General features: G+C 41.6%; 1 pseudogene; it reads right to left on the bottom strand.

Moving 5' to 3' along the window:
- Positions 1-12,325: 12,325 nt before the first annotated feature.
- LOC120133384 lies at positions 12,326-14,032 on the bottom strand (annotated as a pseudogene).

Below are 14,032 nucleotides of genomic sequence, written 5' to 3'. Positions count from 1 at the left end.
GCCTAGGGCTCTAGTCAGCACGTAACGTGATGCACCAAGGGTCGAGGTCAGCGCACACTGGGTGTACGCCTAGAGCCGAAATCAACACACAAAAGGGGCCAACTAGTGGTGAGGCCAGCACACATCGGGGTGCACTGAGGGCTGAGGCTAGCACACATCAGGGTGCACTGAGGGTTGAGGCCACCTTGCAAGGCCGACCATTACTTGAAAAATAAGCCAAGTAGCATAATCCTTGTTTGAATAGGACTCAAACATGAGAGTTTCAACTAAAGTATGAGTTATACTTGTAGTTAGACTAGGAGTAGTCATTGAATGTAAAAGGACTTCATTATATAAAGGGAGGCCTCCCCACCTCCATTGAACATAAGAGAGTTTTGTGTGAATAAACTCAGGCATTCGTGCCAAAAATTTCCCCACATGCGTTTACTTTTGTTTTGTATGTTTTCTCATTGTGTCTGTTGCTACAACAACCCCAAACCATCATACTAAAGAGTTTAGGTTGCCTTAGTGTTGAACGACTGAGCAAGGCATCTAAAGGCCGCACGGACCAACTAGCCAAGCGTCTAGCCCCGTTACAATATGTAGGATCTAGTCTTGTGGGAGTAATTATGTTTTATATATGTTGCTATAGATCCATGAGAATGGTCCATGAAATTACAATTTCATGGGAGTGAAACATGCCGTAAGCATGAAATATGGGGTAAAGCTAGGGACACCTAGAGAATATTACAGTGAGGATCATAGGCCAACTCATTTCCTCGAGTTCAGCAACTTAGAAGAGGGCGAGAACGCAGAAGGAGACAGGGAGGATACATTCACCAAAATCTGCTTCACATCCGCCCATTGAACATTCGGAACATTTTTTCAGTGTTGTGCCCCCCAAAATATTAGTAGAGGCCTCAGCTTTTTGTTTGAGTACTTGATTTGCAAGTTGTAACAATGCTTAAAGAAGTTGCAAGTATATGAGAAAATAGCATTTTTCATTTTAGCCCCTAAAATTTATCTTGATGTTAATTTTATTTATGAGTAAACTACACGTTTAATATTTAAACTATAACTTTTGTTCCCCTTTTGGTATTTTTTTAAATCATACCTAACGATTAATTTTGATTTCAATTTGGTACCCGTCGTTAAAAAATTAACAAAACTGCTGGTGTGGTAGTTTATAGAGAAAGAGAAAGAATTTGAACTTCTTACATGTTTAAATGATTGGTTATAACATCTAACAAGCAGCGGGGTGTCTGAGATAAAAGATTGTAATAAAACAAGCTATAAACCAAATGTTTGGTTATATGAAAACAAATACAAGACAGAAAGTTGGCCCCCAGATATAAATCCCATAGCACTCGTAAAAACATGCTTTCTGATTACAAGATGGTCTATGCTGCTCGTATTAGTGATCCTAATAATCGACTGCTATTGCCAGCTTTTATGAGTAGTGTAAACACACTTTTTTTAACCATTCATTCAATATTTTATTAACTTTTTTCACCCCACATAGTTAGAAAACAATAACCCACTCAAACACTACCCAGCAACTTTCCCCTTCCATTGTGCAACCACTACCCCACTAACTCAAAACAAATCCCATAATTTTCTCCTTTTAGTTACATTTTCTTTCTTCTTTTTAATGGGGGCCACCATTTTTGGCTAAAAAAAGGGGGGGAGATCTCTGTTTCTTTGTCCAGGGTGGGGAAATGAAAGTAAACGTTTGCTGCCAATAAACAGAAGAAAAAGAGAGGGGAAGAAAGGGAGATTGGGGGGCCACCATTTTTGGCTTTATTAATGGATGCATATCTCTGTTTCTTTTTCCATTTTGGAGGAACGAAGATTAGTGCTAAACTCAGTTGCCTGTTGGATCCTGTCTAGCTAGCAATCGAATGACTTTTCCCCCCCAGCAAATTTCATGCTCCAAACTCCTCATGAAGAAGATCATCATCACCCCCAAAGTTCCACCAATCAAATGCTTTCATCATGCACACACCAAGACTTTCATGGCATTGCATCATTGCTGGGGAAGAGATCGATATCGTTTTCTGGTATTTATGCAGACGAAGAAGCAAACGGGGAGCGAGAGTCGTTAGCAATGCAAGACATACAGTCGATCGTAGGCAGCAGCAGCGAAGGTGAAGGAGCTCAGAAGCAAACAACGAACCAACCTCCCTTCCAGTTTCTCCTTCCTTCAATTCACACTTTGCCTCTCCAAAGGGGTCGGTGAGGAATCTGTCTAGAAAACGTGAAAACGAAGCAGCCCATAGCAGCCATGGTTACCGCCGCTTTAGACAGGGAGAGACTTTCCAGATTTTACAAATCCTTTCCTTTCTTATACTATGCTTAATGCTTTTATTAAAACAATATTCAGGGCATATTCTTATGGTCGATTCTCCTGCCAGTAGCTAGTCTCTTATTTTTGGGTCTTCTCCAACAATTACTTATTTTCTACTGGAAAATTTTTCTCTTTTTCTCGGGAGACGTGGGATTGAAAAGCTGGGAGTTTTGGTGATTGAGCTCTGCTAGCCTCTCGTATCACTCTCAGCATGAACAACCAATATGGTGATGATCAAGATGAAGAAAAAGTCGTTGGGTTTGAAGTTCCAAGATCACCTGATTCAAGTTACAATAATGCATACCCTGGGAGTGAAGATGACGCACGTGACCCACCAGTTGTCCCTCCACACCTGCATCGTTCGTTGCTTAGCTACCCCTTAAGTCTGAAAGCTTCTGGGAGTACGCCTTTGCCAGAAAATGTGATTCTAAATCATCTTTACACTGAGAATCGAGAGGCACCTAGATCTGTAGTGGCACTTGGGTTTACTCATCGTTTTCGTTCAAATTCTATAATGGATACTCGTAAAAGAGGAAGTCGTGAAGCTGGGTTCAACGTTAATGGCGGAATTAAGAATTCTAGACCCGCGCTGCTGGTTGCTAATTTGGTGAGAGCTGCCATTTCCAACAATATGTTCCTGGAGGTTACAATGCAGTGGCCCAGATGATGAACCTTGCACCAGTTATTCCACCAGCTTCGAGAAACCTGGCATCAACAGCTGCCACACCACAGGGCTCTGCCTCGGCAGTCAAGTCTCGCACGTGCAACAACTTTAGTAGCCCCGAATGTTAAGCGTATCCCGTTCATTACCATTTTCTCGATTCAAGAAACCATGGGCGACGAACCATAGAGCCACGGTTCATGATCTTCAACATTTGTTGTCGAACGGGATCCGTACCGTCAACGGAGACGTCCAATGTAATCGGTGCGAGAGATAATACCAGATGGAGTACGATTTAATAGAGAAGTTCACTGAAATTGGTGGTTACATAGCGCGTAACAAGCACTCCATGCACGACCGAACACTACCTGTTTGGTGTAATCCCGTGTTACCCAAACGCAGGTTTTGTGGCCAGGAGAACAGCGCGAAGCTGGTGATTTCTGCCAAGAAGAGAGCCATCAACTGGCTATTCTTGCTGCTCGGCCAAATGGTCGGTTGCTGCACTCTCGAACATCCCAATAACTCGACCCCACTGGCCCTTTCGATCGAGAGTTTTGACGCTTTCCAATGACCGGAATCTTCAAGCACGTGGTCCACCTCAGCACTTTATCAGACGCAGGGATGAAATGCCAAAGCCTGGCCAGCCTGGTCAGGCTCCTCGGAGTTGTTGTTCCTGCTCGTGCATAAGGGATGATTTTAACTAATCAAAGGTGAATTCTCTAGATCCAGCTTTGAATGTAGGCACGTGGACTGAAGAAGAAGACTCGAGACTGGAGGTTGCCATTGAAGAACAAGGATATTGCTGGTCAAAGGTTGCCACATGCATGTTTCAGGTTATGGATTTGTGTCTTGTTTGCTAGTTAACTTTAAGAGTACTGTCACTCCACTATATTCGTTTTTATTTTTATTTTTAATTTAAATTTTAACTTTTCGCAATTAAATACAATCGACAAATTAATTGGTACCGAAAGGGCGGTTCAAGGGTGCTAATCCTTCCTTGACCGTAACCGACTCCCGAGCCCGACATATTACTGGTGAAACGCAGATCAGGTAAGATGGTGTCCGGCCCACCTAAATTCGTTTTAAAGTGGTCGGTGGCGACTCCAATTCATTTAATCCAAGTCGAAGCCCAAGTTTGGGCCCAACCGAAAGACGGTTACGACAGCTTGGCGACTCCGCTGGGAACAGGTAAGTGAGTCAGGCCGAAATTAATTTTCGGTTGTCTTTTTTATGCGAAAATGGTAAATTTAAATTTATTTATTCGATTCCAGTTATTTACCTTTGATTATTTTTCAAATAAATAGTTGTACTAACATTTTTTAATGATTTTAGATTTTTCAAAGTTTTCATCTCAAGCTCTATACCCGAGCTCCAAACCCTATTTAAGTGGGGGTGAAAGCGACGCCTTCGTGTGAATTTATTCACCGTGCGGGCCTAGCAAGTAGCCTTCGGGATTCATATACCTTATGTCTTCGTGTGGATTTATTCACCGTGCGGGCATAAGGGAATGTGTCCTCTCGAGTTTAACTTAGTTCACACAAGCCTGTGATGGGCTTAGGACTAAGGGTCTGGTAAGCCCAAGGGGGCACCAGCAAGGAGAACTCGAGTACCTTTTTAGAACCTAAACCTGGAGACTTTGAAGGAGTTAGAGCCCACCCTAAAACCTCATTTCAAACCCTAGGATGCCGGAATTATTTCCTGCTTTACTTTCTGTTCAAAGCATGTGAACTAGAAATTTATGCGGTTAGGACTTGTTCAAAATCAACTTGCGGGATAGAGATCATGTCCGGGTAGGAATAATAAGCATGTGGGGTAGATATCATGTGGGGGTAAGACTTTTCATTTTTATCATTTTTTTATCATCATTATCTCACTAACTTTTTTTTGCTCCTTTCATTTTTATTCTTGGCATTTTTTATCATTCGCATCATTAAAACGAGGTATTGATCCACCAAAAATGTGTTTGTTAAACGTAAATAATCTGCATTAATGGACAAAGGGGTTATAATACAAAGAGATAAAAAGCTCAGAAGTCCACCGTGATCAAAGAATACTCAGAGGCAAAAGTTGTAGGGACAAGACGAGGAAATGGTTACTGACCCGGAGAGTCCTTTCGAAAATTACGAGAACAAGATGGTGAAACCCTAGCTAAGCCGGAGACCATTATTGATTAATTCCAAGAACAGGTCGACAAACTTCGGATTGAGGGCTCCAATGGCACTTTCGTTTGGAACGAGCTCGGCATAGAGTGAAGGCCAGAGATGCAGTATTTCGAGACCTTTTTTGGGGCAAGCAACTCGTTACCCGCACAAGTTTAGCCAAAGGAACTGGAATGGTTCGACAAAATATTCAACCGGTGAAAAGTGGAAGACGAATCAACTTTCCAGAGGCTGTGCAGGATCTATACCATCAAAAAGTTTTTTGTCTCTTCAGACGTAACATTTTTGTCCCCAATAAGGATTATTCAGAATAATAGGCACATTTTTCGGATCAATGACTCGAACATTTCATGCATCATACATTCAGACATATTGTGCATTTTGTTATTTTTTCTTTACATTCGCATTATGATTCCCTTTTTTCATTACATTCACATGTCTCATCAAAATGAGAACATTCCGATCCTATGACATATAAGGAGCTTTACCAACAGTTGTTTGATGCACACGTGGTGTCCATGAAGCCCCGTACCCCAGGTAGTATGATGAGAACGCTCATTGCGAAAATCATAGCGGAGTCCCAGGGTGCACTATCGAGAATTACTCCACCATCAAGAGAATCATACAGAAAATACGTAACAAGAATCGGATCGACTTCAACAACTTGGGGGCATCCAAGTGAGGCATATCATCTCATCATTTGAGCCATTCTGTTTGGATTTTTTTTCATTCTTTTCTCAAGTTTTTGCAAGGACTTTTAAATAAATTTATGTTGCTTTAATGATGGCGAGCAATAAATCACATTTGCAAACTTGCAATTCTTTGAATATCATTTGAATTAAGAAACTCTGTTAATGGTTCAAAGTTACGGATCTTTGACAAAGTAACATGATTTAAAAAAAGGACTTTGACCTTATCCAAATATACCCTCAAACACCATACCCTGCTCTTGTAATTAACCAATATACCCTTTTCCTTTCATAAGGTGCGGACAACACGGGGCATCATTTTCATATGACAATTACTAAGTTTTTTATTTAAGACGTTCAATGACGATGATGATCTTTACAAATGAAAGAGTCGAGTAGGTGAATCCAGTTTAGGTCAGTTGCTTGAAAATTGAACTCTAAAGATGAAATTTTTGACTTTCAACAAATACCTAGGCTATAACAGGTTCTTCTTGACAATCTTAAGAAATTAAATCTGTAAAAACTGAGCTATTCCGCTAAGGCAATTGGTTATAGAGGAAACTTGAAAGCCCTGGCCTTATGAGTAGATTACGTTCAAACCATGACATTGCTCGAAAACTTGGCAATTCGGTGTTTGCTCCACTGCTTTTGTCAGGCTGAAGACTTTGTGATGAGACGAACCCTTCAGTTAAACCTAATAAAAGTGATTATAATACTAAGCTGTCCCTCTAAAGCAATTGGTTGAACGCCCCGGCTTTATGGATTTTGCTAGCCAGACAATGGCAAAGTAAATGAAATTTATCTAAAAAAAGAAATTTTCGGTAATGTTGGACTAAGGGAGTTAAGGAACACCTGTTATAGTTGACTACATACAAGCACTCAAGAATTTAATTTTTAGACCGATATTTTTTGCACTGCCTTTGTTGGAAGAGCCTACAAAGCTTGAACAAATGAAAGATTTCAGAGGACTGAGATAAAAGGTCTAGTAATTGATCATGCTAGTTGCGTCATTTTGTCCGCACCCAATTAAAGTGCCAAAGCATATGTCGATATTTAAAAAAATGACATTTTGGGTTACCAAAACCTTAGAAGGGAGACCAACCTAAAACCAACTCATCCATTTGAACACTTTTCAAAGAGCTGTAACTCTGAAAGCATTAAAAGAGCTATTGATTCCTTTGATATACTTCGAACTCATGTTTATAATTTGATTCAATTGCAAACAATATTTTACAGAATTTTCATCATTTTCCCTCCTAAAACAAGAAAAAGGAGAAAAACATTTTTACACATGACAGTCTCAAATATGAAAGGTCTGTAAAGCCAAAGCTCGAGAAGCAAATGGGGCACGGTCAATTCCATGAACCAGATTGGCAGGCAAAACACAGGACTCCAATCCAAGAGATAAAACATAACTCATTCATGTTACATGCATCTCAGACATACTTAGGTGCATCACATTCATCATTTTAGCATACATAATTTTTGCAGCTTTTAGAGTCAAGCTTCGACTTCAGGATGAAGGCTACTCGACTTGTAAGCGCCTTTAAAGAACGATGGTGGTTGCTTAACTCGGCAGTAATAAGCTACACCTCAACCGACTTGACATCTCAGAATCAATTTCAGATAGGTTCGAGAACCAGTTCAAAACAAGTCTAGTTCGACTCAAACTCAACCATGAGCAGCATATTTCCAGTTAACACTTTCAAGCCAGATTTCAATTCCACGACGGAAGACATCCGGCTCACAAAATTTGGCGAAAGGGGCCATCATTCATTTAAAGGAAATTTACAGCACAACTTAAGTCAAGAAAAGTTGTCTGTCAATAAATAACTTTCCAATTTCAGAGCCAATTTCAACTTCACAGCGAAGGATATTGGACTCCAGACAACGTATGTTCAACTTCACGACGAAGGGACCGCTGGTTGTCGACAAACAACTTCTCAATTTCAGAGCCAATTTCAACTTCACAACGAAGGATATTGGACTCCAGACAACACAAGTTCAACTTCACGACGAAGGGACCGCTGGTTGTCAATAAACAATTTCCCAATTTCAACTTCAGAACGAAGGATATTGGACTCCAGACAACGTAAGTTCAACTTCACGACGAAGGGACCGCTGGTTGTCAATAACCAACTTCTCAAATTCAGAGCCAATTTCAACTTCACAACGAAGGATATTGGACTCCAGACAACGTAAGTTCAACTTCACGACGAAGGGACCGCTGGTTGTCAATAACCAACTTCTCAATTTCAAAGCCAATTTCAACTTCACAACGAAGGATATTGGACTCCAGACAACGTAAGTTCAACTTCACGACGAAGGGACCGCTGGTTGTCAATAACCAACTTCTCAAATTCAGAGCCAATTTCAACTTCACAACGAAGGATATTGGACTCCAGACAACGTAAGTTCAACTTCACGACGAAGGGACCGCTGGTTGTCAATAACCAACTTCTCAATTTCAAAGCCAATTTCAACTTCACAACGAAGGATATTGGACTCCAGACAACGTAAGTTCAACTTCACGACGAAGGGACCGCTGGTTGTCAATAACCAACTTCTCAAATTCAGAGCCAATTTCAACTTCACAACGAAGGATATTGGACTCTAGACAATGTAAGTTCAACTTCACGACGAAGGGACCGCTGGTTGTCAATAACCAACTTCTCAATTTCAGAGCCAATTTCAACTTCACAACGAAGGATATTGGACTCCAGACAACGCAAGTTCAACTTCACGACGAAGGGACCGCTGGTTGTCAATAACCAACTTCTCAATTTCAGAGCCAATTTCAACTTCACAACGAAGGATATTGGACTCTAGACAACGCAAGTTCAACTTCACGACGAAGGGACCGCTGGTTGTCAATAAACAGTTTCCCAATCTCAGGGCCGATTTCAACTTCACAACGAAGGATATTGGACTCTAGACAACGCAAGTTCAACTTCACGACGAAGGGACCGCTGGTTGTCAATAAACAGTTTCTCAATCTCAGGGCCGACTTCAACTTCACAGCGAATGATATTGGACTCCAGACAACACAAGTTCAACTTCCCGACGAAGGGAATCGTGCACACAAGCAGCATCTATCTCTAGATTGGATTTCAACTTCACGACGAAGGATATCCAACTTAAAGAATGAGTGTCTGTCAATAAACTTTCCAGTTCCAGAACCGATTTCAACTTCACGGTGAAGGATATTGGTCTCAAAACAATACAACTTACTTGGATTTCGACTTCACAACGAAGGATATCCAATTCTCAGGCTCAACTTCACGACAAAGGGGCCATATACATGTACAACTTCACAACGAAGGGTATCATACCCCAACGGATTGACTTAACCTCACGACGAAGGGGTCATCTGTAACATCACAACACCAAAGTCTTCAGTTCAAGTTCCACCTTCACGACGAAGTATCTTGAGCCAGAAGACGATTCAGAGGCCACTTGTCAAAAGCTTTGAGCTCGTTTTCAACTTCACAACGAAGGATTTCGTGCTCAGAATTTTCTAGTTCAACTCACGGCGAGGGATTCATTTTGTGTTTTAGACCAAATATCGGATTTCAACTCTAAAACAGAGGATATTCGATGGGATTTCACCCCTATATGGATGGTGTTAAATTTGGATACATTCATGTTAAACAAAAAAGCGTGTCTTTTAATCTTTGTCCTACACCCGTTACACGACTATGGACAAAGAGGGGCAGCTGTAAACACACTTTTTTTAACCATTCATTCAATATTTTATTAACTTTTTTCACCCCACATAGTTAGAAAACAATAACCCACTCAAACACTACCCAGCAACTTTCCCCTTCCATTGTGCAACCACTACCCCCACTAACTCAAAACAAATCCCATAATTTTCTCCTTTTAGTTACATTTTCTTTCTTCTTTTTAATGGGGGCCACCATTTTTGGCTAAAAAAAGGGGGGGAGATCTCTGTTTCTTTGTCCAGGGTGGGGGAATGAAAGTAAACGTTTGCTGCCAATAAACAGAAGAAAAAGAGAGGGGAAGAAAGGGAGATTGGGGGGCCACCATTTTTGGCTTTATTAATGGATGCATATCTCTGTTTCTTTTTCCATTTTGGAGGAACGAAGATTAGTGCTAAACTCAGTTGCCTGTTGGATCCTGTCTAGCTAGCAATCGAATGACTTTTCCCCCCAGCAAATTTCATGCTCCAAACTCCTCATGAAGAAGATCATCATCACCCCCAAAGTTCCACCAATCAAATGCTTTCATCATGCACACACCAAGACTTTCATGGCATTGCATCATTGCTGGGGAAGAGATCGATATCGTTTTCTGGTATTTATGCAGACGAAGAAGCAAACGGGGAGCGAGAGTCGTTAGCAATGCAAGACATACAGTCGATCGTAGGCAGCAGCAGCGAAGGTGAAGGAGCTCAGAAGCAAACAACGAACCAACCTCCCTTCCAGTTCTCCTTCCTTCAATTCACACTTTGCCTCTCCAAAGGGGTCGGTGAGGAATCTGTCTAGAAAACGTGAAAACGAAGCAGCCCATAGCAGCCATGGTTACCGCCGCTTTAGACAGGGAGAGACTTTCCAGATTTTACAAATCCTTTCCTTTCTTATACTATGCTTAATGCTTTTATTAAAACAATATTCAGGGCAGATTCTTATGGTCGATTCTCCTGCCAGTAGCTAGTCTCTTATTTTTGGGTCTTCTCCAACAATTACTTATTTCTACTGGAAAATTTTTCTCTTTTTCTCGGGAGACGTGGGATTGAAAAGCTGGGAGTTTTGGTGATTGAGCTCTGCTAGCCTCTCGTATCACTCTTCAGCATGAACAACCAATATGGTGATGATCAAGATGAAGAAAAAGTCGTTGGGTTTGAAGTTCCAAGATCACCTGATTCAAGTTACAATAATGCATACCCTGGGAGTGAAGATGACGCACGTGACCCACCAGTTGTCCCTCCACACCTGCATCGTTCGTTGCTTAGCTACCCCTTAAGTCTGAAAGCTTCTGGGAGTACGCATTTGCCAGAAAATGTGATTCTAAATCATCTTTACACTGAGAATCGAGAGGCACCTAGATCTGTAGTGGCACTTGGGTTTACTCATCGTTTTCGTTCAAATTCTATAATGGATACTCGTAAAAGAGGAAGTCGTGAAGCTGGGTTCAACGTTAATGGCGGAATTAAGAATTCTAGACCCGCGCTGCTGGTTGCTAATTTGGTGAGAGCTGCCATTTCCAACAATATGTTCCTGGAGGTTACAATGCAGTGGCCCAGATGATGAACCTTGCACCAGTTATTCCACCAGCTTCGAGAAACCTGGCATCAACAGCTGCCACACCACAGGGCTCTGCCTCGGCAGTCAAGTCTCGCACGTGCAACAACTTTAGTAGCCCCGAATGTTAAGCGTATCCCGTTCATTACCATTTTCTCGATTCAAGAAACCATGGGCGACGAACCATAGAGCCACGGTTCATGATCTTCAACATTTGTTGTCGAACGGGATCCGTACCGTCAACGGAGACGTCCAATGTAATCGGTGCGAGAGATAATACCAGATGGAGTACGATTTAATAGAGAAGTTCACTGAAATTGGTGGTTACATAGCGCGTAACAAGCACTCCATGCACGACCGAACACTACCTGTTTGGTGTAATCCCGTGTTACCCAAACGCAGGTTTTGTGGCCAGGAGAACAGCGCGAAGCTGGTGATTTCTGCCAAGAAGAGAGCCATCAACTGGCTATTCTTGCTGCTCGGCCAAATGGTCGGTTGCTGCACTCTCGAACATCCCAATAACTCGACCCCACTGGCCCTTTCGATCGAGAGTTTTGACGCTTTCCAATGACCGGAATCTTCAAGCACGTGGTCCACCTCAGCACTTTATCAGACGCAGGGATGAAATGCCAAAGCCTGGCCAGCCTGGTCAGGCTCCTCGGAGTTGTTGTTCCTGCTCGTGCATAAGGGATGATTTTAACTAATCAAAGGTGAATTCTCTAGATCCAGCTTTGAATGTAGGCACGTGGACTGAAGAAGAAGACTCGAGACTGGAGGTTGCCATTGAAGAACAAGGATATTGCTGGTCAAAGGTTGCCACATGCATGTTTCAGGTTATGGATTTGTGTCTTGTTTGCTAGTTAACTTTAAGAGTACTGTCACTCCACTATATTCGTTTTTATTTTTATTTTTAATTTAAATTTTAACTTTTCGCAATTAAATACAATCGACAAATTAATTGGTACCGAAAGGGCGGTTCAAGGGTGCTAATCCTTCCTTGACCGTAACCGACTCCCGAGCCCGACATATTACTGGTGAAACGCAGATCAGGTAAGATGGTGTCCGGCCCACCTAAATTCGTTTTAAAGTGGTCGGTGGCGACTCCAATTCATTTAATCCAAGTCGAAGCCCAAGTTTGGGCCCAACCGAAAGACGGTTACGACAAGTAGAAAATAAGAAAGCAACAAAAACATGTATATATCAAAGATACAAAATTTGACATCTAATTCTTCAAATTTGTCCATGGCATTAGCAATCGTGAGGACTTTTGTGTCCGGTCTCTTCCTCTTTCACCGGTTCATGCTCCTTCTCTTCCTTGATTGTTTCTGAGCTCGTCATTTCAAACAGTAAACCGTGGGTACTTGAACAGGTCATTGTTCTCTAGTTCACTTAATTTTTGTTTGGATTCTCTTTTTAGAAGCTCAACAACTTCAAGCATGATAGGTCTTTTCTCAGGCCGATTATCAGTACAAACAAGTGCAATAAGGACAACCCTTTTCAACTCCTCTTCCACATACTTCCCCTTCAGCCTTGGATCCGCTACTTCACTTAACTTCCTCTCAGAAACTAGTGGGAGAGCCCATTCTGCAATCGGGCTTTTTGAAGTTGCACTCACCTTCTCTAGTGGTCTCTTACCACTGACAAGCTCAAGCAAAAGAACTCCAAAACTGTATACATCACAACTCTCAGAAGCTTTTCCTAACATAGCGTATTCAGGGGCAAGGTAGCCGACAGTACCCTTGACGTAGTCACATGTGTTGCACTGTCTGGGATGAACTTCGCAAATCCAAAATCCGCAACCTGAGGCTGGAAATCTGAATCTAGCAACACATTACTAGCTTTGATGTGTTGATGAATTACGTGTGGGGTTGAGCGATGGTGAAGATAGCTGAAGCGATCAGGTGAAAGACATTGAGGCTAGCATTTTTGTTGGAACAAATTAGAATAGAAAAGAAAATCGGGCCCACACTTACGCAGTTCCTTCAGCAGAGCCAATTGCAATATTCATCCTTCTGGTCCAATCAAGAAGACATTCTGCTGCATGGTGTCCACGAAGATGTGAAAGAAAACTCCGGTTGGGCATGTAGCTGTATATACAATCAGACGTTCTTGCCCTTTGGCACAATAGCCTCGCAGGCTCAGAAGATTTTTGTGTCTAACTCTTGCCAATATCTCAACCTCAACTGAAAACTACACTTCTGCTTTATTGCTCCACACCTTCAACCTCTTAACTGCTATCTGCAAGTGTATAACTTTCAAAACAACGAGGAGGTTGGAAAGAAAAATAAAACAACAGAAAAGTGTCCAGAAGTTTCTTTTGATTGCAACTGAAGTAAACATGGAACTCCAGTAAGTATCTTCCGAGTGGCTAATTTACAAATGCCATGTAAATGGAGACTACATGCATTGTTTAGAGAAAGAGAGGTGCAATTTTGAAGATCACCAAAGTCCTAAAATTACACACAAACTGTGGGATGTTATTCCACAAGAAGATCAATCATGCCAAGGGAAGTGAATCATAAATGGATATAAGTTTGTATAATCCAAAAAATGCAAAATAATTCATACCTGCGATCCATCCCATAGCTGACCCCAATAGACACTGCCAAACCCCCCCCTTCTCCAAGCTTGTTATCATAATAAAAGTTATTGGTAGCTTAATGCAATTCTTCCAACGAAAAAATCCTACATGTCGGCTGCTGCTTTTCCTTCTTCTTCCTGTAGAATCATACAACGTTAGACATTAGAATCCAATTGACGCTTTGCTTACAAGGTGAAAATCAGCACAATCCTTGTGAATCTGACACCGCAGTATGAAAAACAAGTAACTATGTCAAGCTTAATTCAGTGTTTCCTTTACTCAAATCAAGTTCCAAAAGGAAAGAAAGTTCAAAACTTATAATTACCTCCTTCCTTTCTTGGAAACTTAACAT

Source organism: Hibiscus syriacus, unplaced genomic scaffold (assembly GCF_006381635.1).
Source record: "Hibiscus syriacus cultivar Baekdansim isolate YM2019G1 unplaced genomic scaffold, ASM638163v2 tig00110579_pilon, whole genome shotgun sequence".
Lineage (NCBI taxonomy): Eukaryota > Viridiplantae > Streptophyta > Magnoliopsida > Malvales > Malvaceae > Hibiscus > Hibiscus syriacus.
The sequence above is the reverse complement of the archived record's forward strand: the minus strand, read 5'-3'. Positions and strand labels throughout refer to the sequence as shown.